The sequence below is a fragment of the Ixodes scapularis genome, unplaced genomic scaffold (assembly GCF_016920785.2).
Source record: "Ixodes scapularis isolate PalLabHiFi unplaced genomic scaffold, ASM1692078v2 PGA_scaffold8__174_contigs__length_109621045, whole genome shotgun sequence".
Lineage (NCBI taxonomy): Eukaryota > Metazoa > Arthropoda > Arachnida > Ixodida > Ixodidae > Ixodes > Ixodes scapularis.
This window is the reverse complement of record NW_024609883.1, coordinates 25,185,238-25,198,016: the sequence shown is the minus strand read 5'-3', so window position 1 is coordinate 25,198,016 and position 12,779 is coordinate 25,185,238. Positions and strand designations below refer to the sequence as shown.

The 12,779-nt window shown below is 45.9% G+C and overlaps 1 protein-coding gene across 3 annotated transcripts in view; it reads right to left on the bottom strand.

The window, feature by feature from the left end:
- LOC8038857 (probable 3',5'-cyclic phosphodiesterase pde-5) overlaps window positions 1–12,779 on the bottom strand; it is a 263,816-nt gene that overhangs the window by 214,806 nt on the left and 36,231 nt on the right. Inside the window, exon 1 of one of the 3 annotated variants that reach the window (XM_040213027.3) lies at window positions 1,287–1,313. The exons of the other annotated variants lie outside the window; for them this stretch is intronic. The gene's annotated coding sequence lies outside the window, so the exon portion shown is untranslated. Of the gene's footprint in view, window positions 1–1,286; window positions 1,314–12,779 lie in introns of those variants that run through there. 3 annotated transcript variants of the gene reach the window in all.

The window sequence follows — 12,779 nt, the reverse complement described above, 5'->3', positions numbered from 1 at the left end:
GCCGCAGCGGAAGACTGAGTATTAAATATGAATCACGTGGTTCATTTTTGACGCGCAACTGAAATCTCGGTTACACAGCGCCTTCTTTACAATAAGCCGCCACCAGATGCAGGCACTTTGGCCGAGAATCCAGTGCGCCATTTGTCCAAAACAATAAGTACGCCGAAAGCAGTCCGTGAAAAGAAGAGCGAAAACCTTAGTGGCTTCAAAAGACGTGACAAAAATCCCTCACAAAATCCTTAATAACCTGATATTCTAAAAAAAAAAAAAAATGGGCTTCAGTAGTCTAAGGCACAAAAAACTCAAGCCCATAAATCGCAAGTGCAAGTGCGACCTCAGCGTGAGGGGTGGTACTGATTCCCTAGAGCAGGGGTAACCAAACCGCGGCTCGCGAGCCGCATGCGGCACTTTGCTTGTCACGGTGCGGCTCGCGGATCCTTCGTAAGGAGACACCCCTCCCCCCTCCCTTTCCGCGTTTCTCCAGGAGAGAATGAAAGTACTTCAGAATAAAGTACATCTTGCGGTTTGGCCGCCTTGCGCCCCCATACGTACAGTAAAACCGCTTTTCAGTCATATGTTTCCGCAGATCCTGTTTCTTTCATTGTACGAGAGAGTTTGCCGGACCCTAGGGGGAAAGGCATCAAGGACCGGGACTGTCAAACATGCATGCACTTTGACTTGGGGCCGAGGAAATGTTTTGTCTCGCGGCCTTTGTCACTCGCCGGTGATACTTGTCCCCTTTAGGTAGCGAATGTTCCCTACATATCGTTTCTTGTTGAAGGTCGCTGAAGCCAAGGTTGAACTGATTCACAAATTCCACTAGTCAGAGACGTTATGTTAAAGTTCACAAAGGACCAGGAACATTCTCATTGTTATTGTTACCTGCTTGCAGTTATGATCCGCAAGCTGCTTTTTTAGGCTTTCGCGGGGGGGGGGGGGGGGGGGCATAACTAGGCGGCGGTGTTTGTTTTGCCCCCCCCCCCCTCCCCCTTTTTTTTTTTTGGCGGCTCTTAAAAGTTTCGTGGTTTCCTTTGCGGCTCTTAGGCCGGGTCAGCCTGGCCACCCCAGCCCTAGAGGATGATCTTGTAGATATAAAACATATACCTTTGGAGAGCAGCCAATTTGAATCTGGAACAAATTAGAAATTCCTGGGGTGTCTTACTTGGCCTGTCAAATTATTTAAAACAGTATTTTTTTCAGTTCGATGAAACGTTGAGTATAAAAATTAACAATTCAGTAAGCTCGCAAAAAATATTATTTATGATCATATTTGGCTTACTACTCACGGATATTGCTTGGCGCGTTGAGTCCATTTGAGGCGAATGAGCGATTATTATAGTCAGAAACATGCCGAGCATAAGAAAATGGCTGGTATGTCTCTCTAGCACAGGGGGACGTGATACACCATTACCAATTTGCGCGGTCACAAGAAAGAATGCTACAACAGTGCACGATTGTTATCGCTACTTGAAGAAGACAGTAAGCATGCTACAGAGCCTACATTTTTTTTTCGGCTCAATCATTTGAGTGGAAAGATAGCAGTGATAACGCACACAATGAAAGATAACAGAAACCGAAGATCTAGATAAAGTCAGGAACGCAGGAATGGGGCAGCGAGACAATGTGCCCATATAGTTGTCTGAATTATAACAAGTGCTATGGCATATTTTGACCACGGGCAACTTAGCATCTATATTTGGAAAATTCCGGCTCAGATGCATATTTGAAAGCTAATTATTGGTATAGAGGTAATTAATTTGTTAATTTCCACTTTTTCTTCCTAAACGGACGTCATCCACTGTCGACCAAGTCGTCCAAAAGAAATAATTCCTGTATTCCAAGTGCCCTTTTTTTAAACTATATGCTCAGTAGTCGGCGAAACACCCGACGACTGCAAGCCAGACAGACGAAGCACTCTAAATAAATCATAAGCATCGCAAAGGCAAGGTAAAACATATACATACTACAACAACGCCGTTAGATAGGTCCAGAGCCGACCAGTAATGCGACTGCCTCAATAAAATTTGAATCATTAGATTACTTTACGTGGTTCTGGTTTATCGAATTTATTGAAAGAAACAAACGGAAGACATTAATATTGAAAGGGATGATGAGAAGAAGACGTCCTGTTCGGCTCTCCGCATTCTTTTTGCAATATAACTGGCACGAAAAGCTTCGCCAGCAAGTTTATTAATTTATGAGGCGATTCATATTTTTAATATTTTCTTAGGTCTTTAATGTAATTTAAGAAACATTATTCAATTACATTTGGTATTGCAAGTATAGACCCCAACAAATAAGTTCAACTGGGTACTAGTCATATTGCACAAAAACAAAAAAGCAAAGCAAATAGTGGGTAAGAGCTTTGAAGTAATAAAAAAGAGGTAGGGTAACAGACGGAGAGAAATATGAGGCTTTCAGTTGCAGAGAGCGTGCATATGGAACGTATGCATGAATAATCTTTTGCTGCCATGTGTGAGAGACGTAACATGGAAGTTCAGGCAAAATTCTAGAAACGTACCAAGTCTGCGAAAAAGAAGAGTGTGTCAATTTGACCGTCATAGTTTACTTTTTGTTTCGTTACTACAAGTGAAGTGATAATTCGCATGAAGAAAATACTCATTGAGGCCCTAGGGCTGTATTATCTTCTTTCTACCAGCGCTGCAAGACGGAGTGTCCTTATATGAAGGAGAATTATGTTGTCACGAATGAGGGTGACGAGATCATGAACAGTGAACTCAAAATAAAGGTTGAATCGACGAGCTTAATTGTGCCAAACAAAATAAAGAACGAGTGTCGCGACAGCACAAAAGCTGGCGGCGGTCTTAGGCGTAACAGCAAATGAGAGCCAGACTGACTCGACAAGGTCACGGGCAGCTTCTTTTCTAGTCTGCGTCGGCATCTCAAAAATTAAGCCCAGAAGGTTCGAGCATCGAGTGTCCGAGGTGAGAATGAACCGGCACTTTTAAGAATAAGAAACTAAGACGAAATAAAAAGTTACGTCCTAAGTAAGAATAAATGTCAATCTTCTAGAACTTCGTGACCGGGCATTGCTTGCTCGGCCCAGCGCGCGGCACTATCCCCCCTCCCCCTTTTAAATGCGCATCGTCCCGATGCAACGCGAAAAGAAAACAAAATGGCTAAACACATTGGGTGAGACGAAAAAAAAAACATGCAGCGCCACAATCCTAACGCGCGTAGAACGGCTTGAGTTGAACTACGTGGACAACTTCGGGTCGTGGCTGGCGTCGTCCTGAAGGTCGGGTTCTGTCGGGGAACACCTCATACTTCAAGTCCCCAAGGTGGCGAATGACCTTGTTGTAGTGTTTAAAGTAATGTTATTACAGTTTTTCGCTGAGGCCGCGGCGCGGCGAATGGGAGTCCACACCGATATTTTGTCTCCTGGCGGGAACTTCACGACACGGCAAAGGTTGTACCGGCCAGCGTCGACACGTTGTTGGTACTTCATCAGAAGGCGGGCTAGCTGGCGTACCTCTTCTGCTATATGGGTGGCCAGCTGGGCGTCGTCGGTGCCGTCGTCCGTCCAGTCGTGAGGCAGCCTTGCGTCGAGCATTGTCGTCCCCTTTCTGCCGTGCAGTAGGTGAAAAAGTGTAATCCCAGTGGTTTCTTAAACCGGCTGTTGTACGCAAACGTGACGTAGAGCAACGCCCGATCCCACGTCATGTTTTCCAATTCCACGTACACCGATAACATGTCCCCAATGGTCTTACTCAGTCGCTCTATCAGCCCGTTAGTCTGCGGGCTGACTGGCTCAGGCGAAATATCTCTTGTGTCAGCTGCGCCATGTACTAGGAGCCTCGTTCCGTAATGGGGAATTGGGGAGCGCCGTGTCCGAGGACGATAGACTCAACGAAGAACTTGGCTACTTCTACAGCGCTTCTTGACGAAAGCGCTTTTGTCTCGGCCTACAGGGTGAGATAATCAGTGGCCACGATTATCCAAGGGTTTCTCAGCGTCGACGGCGGGAACGAATTATATACATGTCGAATAAAGAAAGAGGAAAGTGAAAACAAAAGCAAAACAAAAAAGCGAAAGCAGTTTACAACTTCTTGTAATACCGAATTAGAGCGCAGCTCTTGAGGAGGAGGAGGGAAGGGTACTGAGGGGAGGGTATACCCCTCTTCCTTTTCCCCTCATTCTTCAATCTCCTTCGGGGGGGTCACCTGACCTCGGGGGGGGGGGGGGGGTAACGTGACCTCGGGGGAGTAGAGTCACGTGACCTCGGGGGGTCACGTGACCTCGGGAGAAAGAGAGGGTAACGTGGTCACGTGACCTGAGGGGGGTCACGTGACCCCCCCTCCCCGAGGTTATCAAAGGTACCCGAGGTTTTCCCGAACGAACCCCTGGTCCTCCCGAGGTCCTCCCGAAGGAAACCGAGGTACTCCCGACGTCCTTCCGAAGGAATCTGAGGTCCACCTGAGGTCTTCCTGAAGGAACCCGAGGTTCTCACGAGTTCCTTCGGGAAACTTTACCCATAATGCAACGCGCGGTTACGCCGACGGCGACGGCGACGGCGATGCCGCTCAAGCCGAAAACGGGCGCGTAAGAGCTGCGCTCTAGAAAAACAAAAACTTTGGTGGTATAAGGAGGTTAAGGCAACCATACCCCGACGTCAAGAGGCATCTCGGGAGCACAGGGAGACAAAGAAGTAGCGTCAAATTGGGAGATCTTCAAGGAGAGGAGAAGAAACACATCAGCTTTAAAGGGCCACTTCAACGAAATTTGAAATATACCCGCCGTGTTCAAAAATAGGTTAAATATGATCCACATTATCCGTACAAGACAATCGCACGTTTGTATTTTGAGCCTGGTGGCTGTATTTTTTGTTATAAACGGTCCACTCTAGCAAGCGCTCGGAGAAAACCGAGCTTAGAGCACGTGACATCCGACGCAATCGTGGCGCAGGTCGTCTAGGGACGAGCAAAGCTACGGCGATGCTGACGTCGAGGGGATGGCCTAGTCGTTCCAGCCACCGAATCGGCTGCTTTTGTACAAATTTTGAATGACGGGTTAATCTTTTATAATATTGTAGGGAGACAATAGCAACTACTGGAACACACAAAAGGGATTCTCGGGAAGACGGGAGTTCCTCCTTCCCCTCTTCTCTCGTCGTGGCCGGAGGAGAGGCACTCACCGTCAATAGCTGTCAAGGTTCCTAGACAGGGATTACAAACGAGGCGTTAGCGACATCCACCAGGTGCTCTTTGCTAATCGTTTAACTATTTTAGAGCGCAGCTCTTAGGCGGCCGTTTCCGGCTTGAGCGGCGTCGCCGTCGGCGTAACCAAGGTCACCCCAAGGTCACATGACCCCCAAGGTCACCACAAGGTCACGTGACCCTCCCAAGGTCACCACAAGGTCACGTGACCTCCAGGTTACCCCAAGGTCACGTGACCCCTCCCAAGGTCACCTCAAGGTCACGTGACCCCCAGGTCACGTGGCCCCTCTCCCCGAGGTCACGTGACCCCCCCTTACCCCCCCCCCCGAGGTCACGTGATTCACTCCCCCCGAGGTCAGGTGACCCCCCGGAGCATATTAAAGAATGAGGGGAGGAGGAGGAGAAGGAGGGGGAGGAGGAGTTATCTACCCTCCCCTCAGTACCCTTCCCTCCTCCTCCTCCAGAGCTGCGCTCCAATTCGGCGTTACAGGGAGTTGTAAACGGCTTTCACTTTTTGAAATCCTTTTCGTGACTTTTTTGACAAGAGATTGGTGTGTTTGATGTGATACTCCTCCATTCAATACATATACACCATAAAATAGCCGCTGAAATTTCGTTGAAGTATTCCTTTAATACTGGCCAAAATTGGATTTGCAGTTGTACAGTACATGATGGAGATAAATAAGAAAAGATAGAAAGGGCGGCCAAAAGGTTTTGGGAATACATTAGAGTGCAGGAGAGAAAAACCGAGGGGATTCGTTACTTATTCACCAGATAGGGAGACAGGAAGTTAGAAGAGGAAGAGGCTCGCGAATATATTAGACAGGCAATTGAAGGGGGACAGTGGAGAGCACGGACAGGAAGAGCGGGATATTGAAACAATGGAGGCGACCACAAGGGAATGGGACAAGGCTGAAAGTAAGGTTCCAACAGGAAAAGCGACAGGCCCAGTTTACATACCCACGTAACTTATAAAGACCCTAGGGAATAAAAGTAAACGGAAGTGAATATATGTGATTAACCAATAAATTATTGGAGGCGTACCCTACGATTCGAACCTAACGGAAATGAACCTCATACATAAAAGCATAGGAAGCAAAGAGAGCATCAAGTCTTACAGCCTGATAACAGTAATTTAAGTTTCATACAGATTAGCTACGCAGATAGTAAAGCGAACATGAGAGCAATGAGCAGAAGTAATGCACATTCTGGGTGAGCTTCAAAATGGATTCCGAAGAGGCATAAGTCAAGAAGCTAATCTATTCGACCTCACGCAGTGTATGGAGATAGCAATGAAGAGCCGGGGTTCCTATAGTTAGGTTATTTGGACATCAATGAAGCATACGTTAACGTAAACCAGGAAAAACTTTGGGACAAGCGGAAGTTGCAAACTTAAATACAAATTGCATTAGGTTTCTTCAGCAGGTGTCGCAGTCAATAAGGTAGTTATTGCATGGGAAGCAGAAACCGCACAATCAGCAGCAACAAAAAGAGGGCTCAGTGGGCCTGTCGCTGTCCTTGCATGCTCTTCATGGTGTATCTAAGTGAAATGGAAAAGAAATGAGAATGGAGAAATTGGGGTATTGATGGTGAGCTATATGGGAGCAATGCAATGCAAGTGATCCCAGCACTAATGTATGCAGACGACATAGTTCTTAAGGCAGATAACCGCGGTACACTAAAATAAACTGACGAATATATAAAAAGAAGGGGACAGTTTGGCCTTGGGTTTTAGTGGTGAAAAGTCTTGAGTAATGGTGTTCAACGACGAAAAGAGGGAACCCTTGAAAATACAAGACAGTGATACGGACTATATAGAAAAATGAAAATATCTGGAACTACTACTCAATGAGGGAAGGATATATTTAGGGGAACACAAAGAAAATATAGCTAGAAAAGGGAAAATAAATTTAGGTAATATAAAACTCCAGGCATTGTGAAATCATAATAAATACGAAGTTTCAGGGATATATGGAAAGGAGTAATAGTGCCAGGAGACCATTTCGGTAAGGGACATTGTGTACGAGACCAGAGGTTCTAGGATTGTAAATTCGAGAAAGGAGCCTGGGCAGTTAAGCACTGGCAGCGCATAGGATCACTCCAAAGGAGGGAGGGCAGGTGTACATGGACTGGTCGTCCTTCGAGGGCAGAGAGCCAATTAGTAAACTGAAATTTGAAGAAAGGTTTACTGAAATGGGTGATACCCAGTGGACACAGAAGTATTCAGGTATTTATACGTGCTTAGACACAAATTGTACAAACCAAACCCGTATAGCAGACATTTAAATACCTGAACATTAGTGACAGCGCTGAGCAGACAAGTTTATTGAAAAACGAAGTGAAATGGCCAGAAAGAGAATATAAGAGAAAAGAGCGCAAGAAAATTCAGCTTTAACAATGTACAGGCGACAAAAAACGACATAAGAACATAAGAAATGAAACAGTGTTGGAAAATTCACGTGGAAGTTTTTGCACAAATGAGGGATAAGGCGCAGGCGAGGTTGTTTACGTTCATGATTTAAGACAACCCTGTGACAGGGGAAACAAGAAGGACAAACACGACCAAGTCTCAAAGAACCGTCGTTTTTGAGACTTTGTTGTGTTTGTCCTTGTTTCCCCTGTGTCAGAGTTGTTTTAAATCATGAAAGTTTTGGCTGTTTGAGCCAAGAACGCGAGTGTCAAGGACAAAGATATATAGGGCTAAACTTTAAGAAATAGACACATTATATGCCGTATGGTAATGAAATTGAGACACTATAACATTTGGTTTAGAAGTGAATGCGGCTTCGCCCTGCCCTCCCTGAAGGGGCAACGCATCTGGCGGGGGCGCAGGGTTCTGATGGCAAAGGTGGAAGAATTAAGAAGGAAAGAATTACAGCCACAAAGAGGAGGTTAGTAGATTGGTTGAAATTATCCAGAGAATATTGAAGGAAGTAAAACTAATTATAGCACTACAAGGAACAGGCGGTACAGAGTAAACTTTGAACTCCCTCTTACTTGGCTCCGGCCCAAGGTCAGAACGCTGTCTCCAAGTGGGCCCGGTGATGGTGTAACGCCGACAAGGTTTGACCAGCGGAAAATTAGCGACTCACTCGCCGGGGGGAGGAAGCGGGGAATGATGATTTTAGTCTTTTTATTGCCCGATACCCTGAAGGTCATCCGGGGGATATCCCACACTGCCTGGTGATAGAGAAATGAAGAGGAGAGTAAATAGCTTAGAAGGGCAAAGACAGGAATTATACTTTTTTTTGTTTGTTTCCTGGCTAGTTGATACCGCCTTGTCTACTCTTAAAGTATAAGTCAGTTTGGTGACACGTTTCAAGAAAGAAAAAGCAGATACTACACTTTCCAACGGCGAACCATATTTGATAAGAATGTAATTGCTATTTATGTACCTGGTAAAAAACAGCAGCCATTCAACTATGTTAAAAAATTGCTTTGTCGAAAATGGCGAGTGTTGTAAAAAGTTCATGCGATCCGGATTCAAATTTGGTTTCAAAACCACGCTTGATGTATCTTTAAATCTCCTCCACAAACAAGTTTTGGAGCTCGTACCGGAAGAGAGAGGCCTTCCCCGCTTGGATGGCCACAGTGCCAAAACGAGTGAGTCAAGTCAAGCCAAGCGCGGAGATCTCAGAGTTCGGCGAGCGCGAGTAGTGTGACGCGAAGTCCGGCATAAATTATGCTCGTTCAAATCGCTGCTTGCTTTGCATCTTGCCGAGTAAGCACGTCGCCTGCGGGGCGTCAGTGTGTCGCGGGTGGGCGGGCAGGCGCGGTGATAATTGTCAGGTCCGAGGCCCAGTTGGCAGCGCACGCAGCTTACACGTGAATGAGCCAGATTCGAACTCCGCAAATGTAGTTTTCATTCGATTATTACTTTTTTCGCTAGGAAGTTTCTATGGATACTTCTCAGTCACTCTACGATTTAGCTTAGAACCTTCGTGGGCAAACAGTTGACATAAAATCAGCCGTACTGCGCTGCATCTGGCCAGTCTTACGCCAGCGCTCAGTTATGCAGTTACGCCGGCATCAACGCCCTCGACGCCGATTTTGTATTTTTGTGTTGGCACAAGTTCGCCATAATAAACATTTAGTTTCCCCGTTATTCCAGTCAAGCACCTTGTCATTCATGAGATTATTTGTAGGTATTACGCACTCGTATCAGCAATTAAAGAAAAAAGTGAAGGTGATGGATGCTACGGGTGTCGGAAAACAATCTCAAATGTGAAATTTTTTTTTGAACACAGAACAAGTGGAAGTGCTAGGATCGGCGCGGAAAATGTGACGGAACGCCGCGGAAACCGTAACAAAATGTGCGAAACTTAGCAGTCCAGATTATAATCAGTGCGAAATACCACATAATAAAAATAAATGTTTAATAGACCCTTTCAAAAATTTAGTCTGGCAGCTTTGGTTACTATCATCATGTCAGTGTATGGCACCTGTGCCATATTAGTGGCTGCCTTTTTAACGGTGATGAAGAAAGAACTTGAAGATTCTACCAAGTGGGGCATTCATGTTCGAGACGTCAGTACAACACGACTTACGAATTATGTGCAACAGTTGCATAAGCGTTTCGTTTTATGCGGTCCAATCAATCGGCTTGTACAAGTCTAGCTCTAAAGCCTTTTATGGCGGACATTTGATTAAGGCGCTTATGGGTCGTCGTTTTGTACTAGTAAGTTCTTCTGTTCACTCCATACAAAACTAAAAATAAAATCGAGGAAACGCTATGAGGTGATTGAAGAACAAATTTTAATATTTCATTGACGCCGAAAGTAGCGGTGTCCAATAAAAGAGTTCCACAAGAGCGATTAGTTTTTAGAAGGCGAAACTGCTGCTTGAGCCACAAAATGGCACGGAATTTTGAAAGGGGTGTATTAAGAAGAAAATCACAATTTAACCGCGACCTGCCGGGAGTGAAACCCACGACCCCATAGTTAAATCTCCAACACTTGATCACTGCGGCATAGGGGAAATTTTTATGACTGTGTATGAAACACAACAATGTGACTAAAACATCGCAGTCTCTCCTTAGTGCCGTTGGAAACGTTCATAACTCTTTCATACCTCTTAGGCCATCTACAAGTTTTCCCTCTCGTATTACTTCAAACGACGGTCAGTTTAATCAAAGTGCCATCTAATTTTATTCAAGAGCAATCCATTTCAATCCCAACGCTACAATATTTATTCGCGGAGACAGTAAATGTACTCTGAACTATATACATGCAAATATTTGTATTCAGTGGTCGTGTTCCTAAACGTTGGGAAATTTTTCTGTGTGCCAACGTCCACCTGAATCTAATACTGTTAAAACAAGAAATGACACCGTGGGAGCATGTAGCACCTATTTCAGTAAACAAAAAAGGGAAAGAAGAAACTTTGCAGCAAGAAAGAGGATATTGTTCTCCTTCTTGCTGAATAGTTTTTTTTCCCCACTGAAATAGATACTACAGGCGCCCATGGTGTACTTTCTTGTTTTTACTAGGCGGACATCGGCTTATGGAGAAATTTCGTTTTTCTAAATCATCTTTTGATCCAGGTGACGTCAGGTTCTCAAAGTTTCGCGCTCTATACCAACCGCTTGCGCCACATCCTCACGAAGTTTGAGCTTTCTGCGATCCTTACGTAGTTTATTTACTCGAGCCGAAAAACACGGTTCTCGTTTCTCGGGAACTCCCTGTATATCAAATTTCATTACTCGTTATCTGCTACTTTTAACTATGAGAACCCTATTCTCCCACTGAAAGAAAGAGATTTATTAGTGCAAATTGAGTGGTAAAGAAAAAAACAATTCCCTTAAAAGGCGGCCTTTTAAGGGAATCCTTCAGTTCGAGTGTTTTAACGTTCCCCCACCCAATTTAGCTGAAAGTAGGAGCGAGAGCTGTCTCGGCTGTCGACTGGACTCTGTGTCGCAGCTTCCTGCTGGGCACGCGTAGTCGACCAATCAGAAATTTTCAATGTGTTCGCTAGTCAAGCAGTATTTGGGAAATAACATCTCACCACTAAGACGGACCGCAAAAGAGAGATATCGCTGACTTTAACGGGCTTCTCCTTAGTACTGCCATGGTGCCTGGCACACGTCTCCGATCGGCGTGAATACCACGTTCTAAAAAATGAAAGACGTTTACAACTCCCTGTAGCGCCGAAGTAGAGCGCAGCTCTTGAGGAGGAGGAGGGAAGGGTACTGAGGGAAAGCTATACCCCTCCTCCCTCCTCCTCACGTCCTCATCCTGTCTGCTACTCCTCCCTCCGAGCGGCGTCGGCGTCGCCGTCGCCGTCGGCGTAACCGTAAGGTCACTTGACCCTCGTGACGTCACGTGACCCTTGTGACCTCAAGGGGGTCACGTGACCCCCTCAAGGGGGCCAGGGGGGTCACGTGACACCCCTGTGGGGGAGGCTCACATGGCCCCCTTGACCCCCCTTTGAGGGTTGTCACGTGACCCCCCTGACCCCCCTAGCTCCCCCTGAAGGGTGTCACGTGACCCCGCGCGGACGCATCGGCACGGTGCCGAAACGTCACCATGCCGAAACGTCGCCGCGGTTACGCCGACGGCGACGCCGCTCAAACCGGAATCGAGCGCCTAAAAGCTCTGCTCTAAATCTGCTCTCTCCATTTCCACCGAATGACGTCATAAATGTGTCATGTTGCCACCGGCCGTGATCACGGCCGTGTCACGCCAGGGCTGGTAGATTCATTTATTTATCAATACTGGTCTCCTTACTCAGGACGGTTAAAGGGGTGGGAAGGGAAAAGGCAACACAGTGTACATTTTTATAAACAAAAACGAGCAAAGAAAATTAGCGACACCAGGCGAGTAGAAATGGTAACATTGGAATTCGAGCATTTTCTGAGAATGTTCACTAGAAAAAAAATTATCGCCAGGCACTTAAAGCTAGGGCACTATCCAAGGTCGCCTTTCCAGCCTTTCCTCGGAGGCGGGAACATAATTCATGTGCACAATATAACTAGCCACATCTTTCTATTATTTTTTTTTTGCATGTCGAACAAAAAATTGTATTTATAAATGTTATTGTTTACACCTTCGATCAAAAGTTCCATTCTGTGGCTTCTGCATAGGCCGAGCTAATAAACAGGGTAGTAGATACGGGGAGCTGTCAGGGTTAAGCGGGTGTCGAGAAAGCTGAAAAACAAGTTTAATTCCGGTAAATTCTCTACGACATGACAATGCTTGGAGTTACGGAAGTGGAAAAAAGAGCGTAAGAGACGGAAGACGAGTATAGGAGTACATACAAAGGACGCTGACTTGGAACAAAAATTTTACTTCTGCCTTGCTACAGCAAGAAAACAGGATACTAGACAGGATAGACACAAGAAAACAACCCGATAACACACCTCCCCCATCATGCGGACGCGCGCCTGCACAAACTTGTATGACTTCCTAATACGTTCATCCTCGTCAACACAACAGCTACCGACGGAGCGCTTTCACACGTTGCCAGCGTCATAGCTGGCAAAAAAAGCCTCGTCAACTTCTCTGTCAGCCTTCTGTGCCTTGCTAAAATCTTAGTGTCAAACTTGTCGCCCCCAAGGGCGACAGGATTGAATTTATTAGGAAGTCAGGGAAGTTTGTGTAGGCG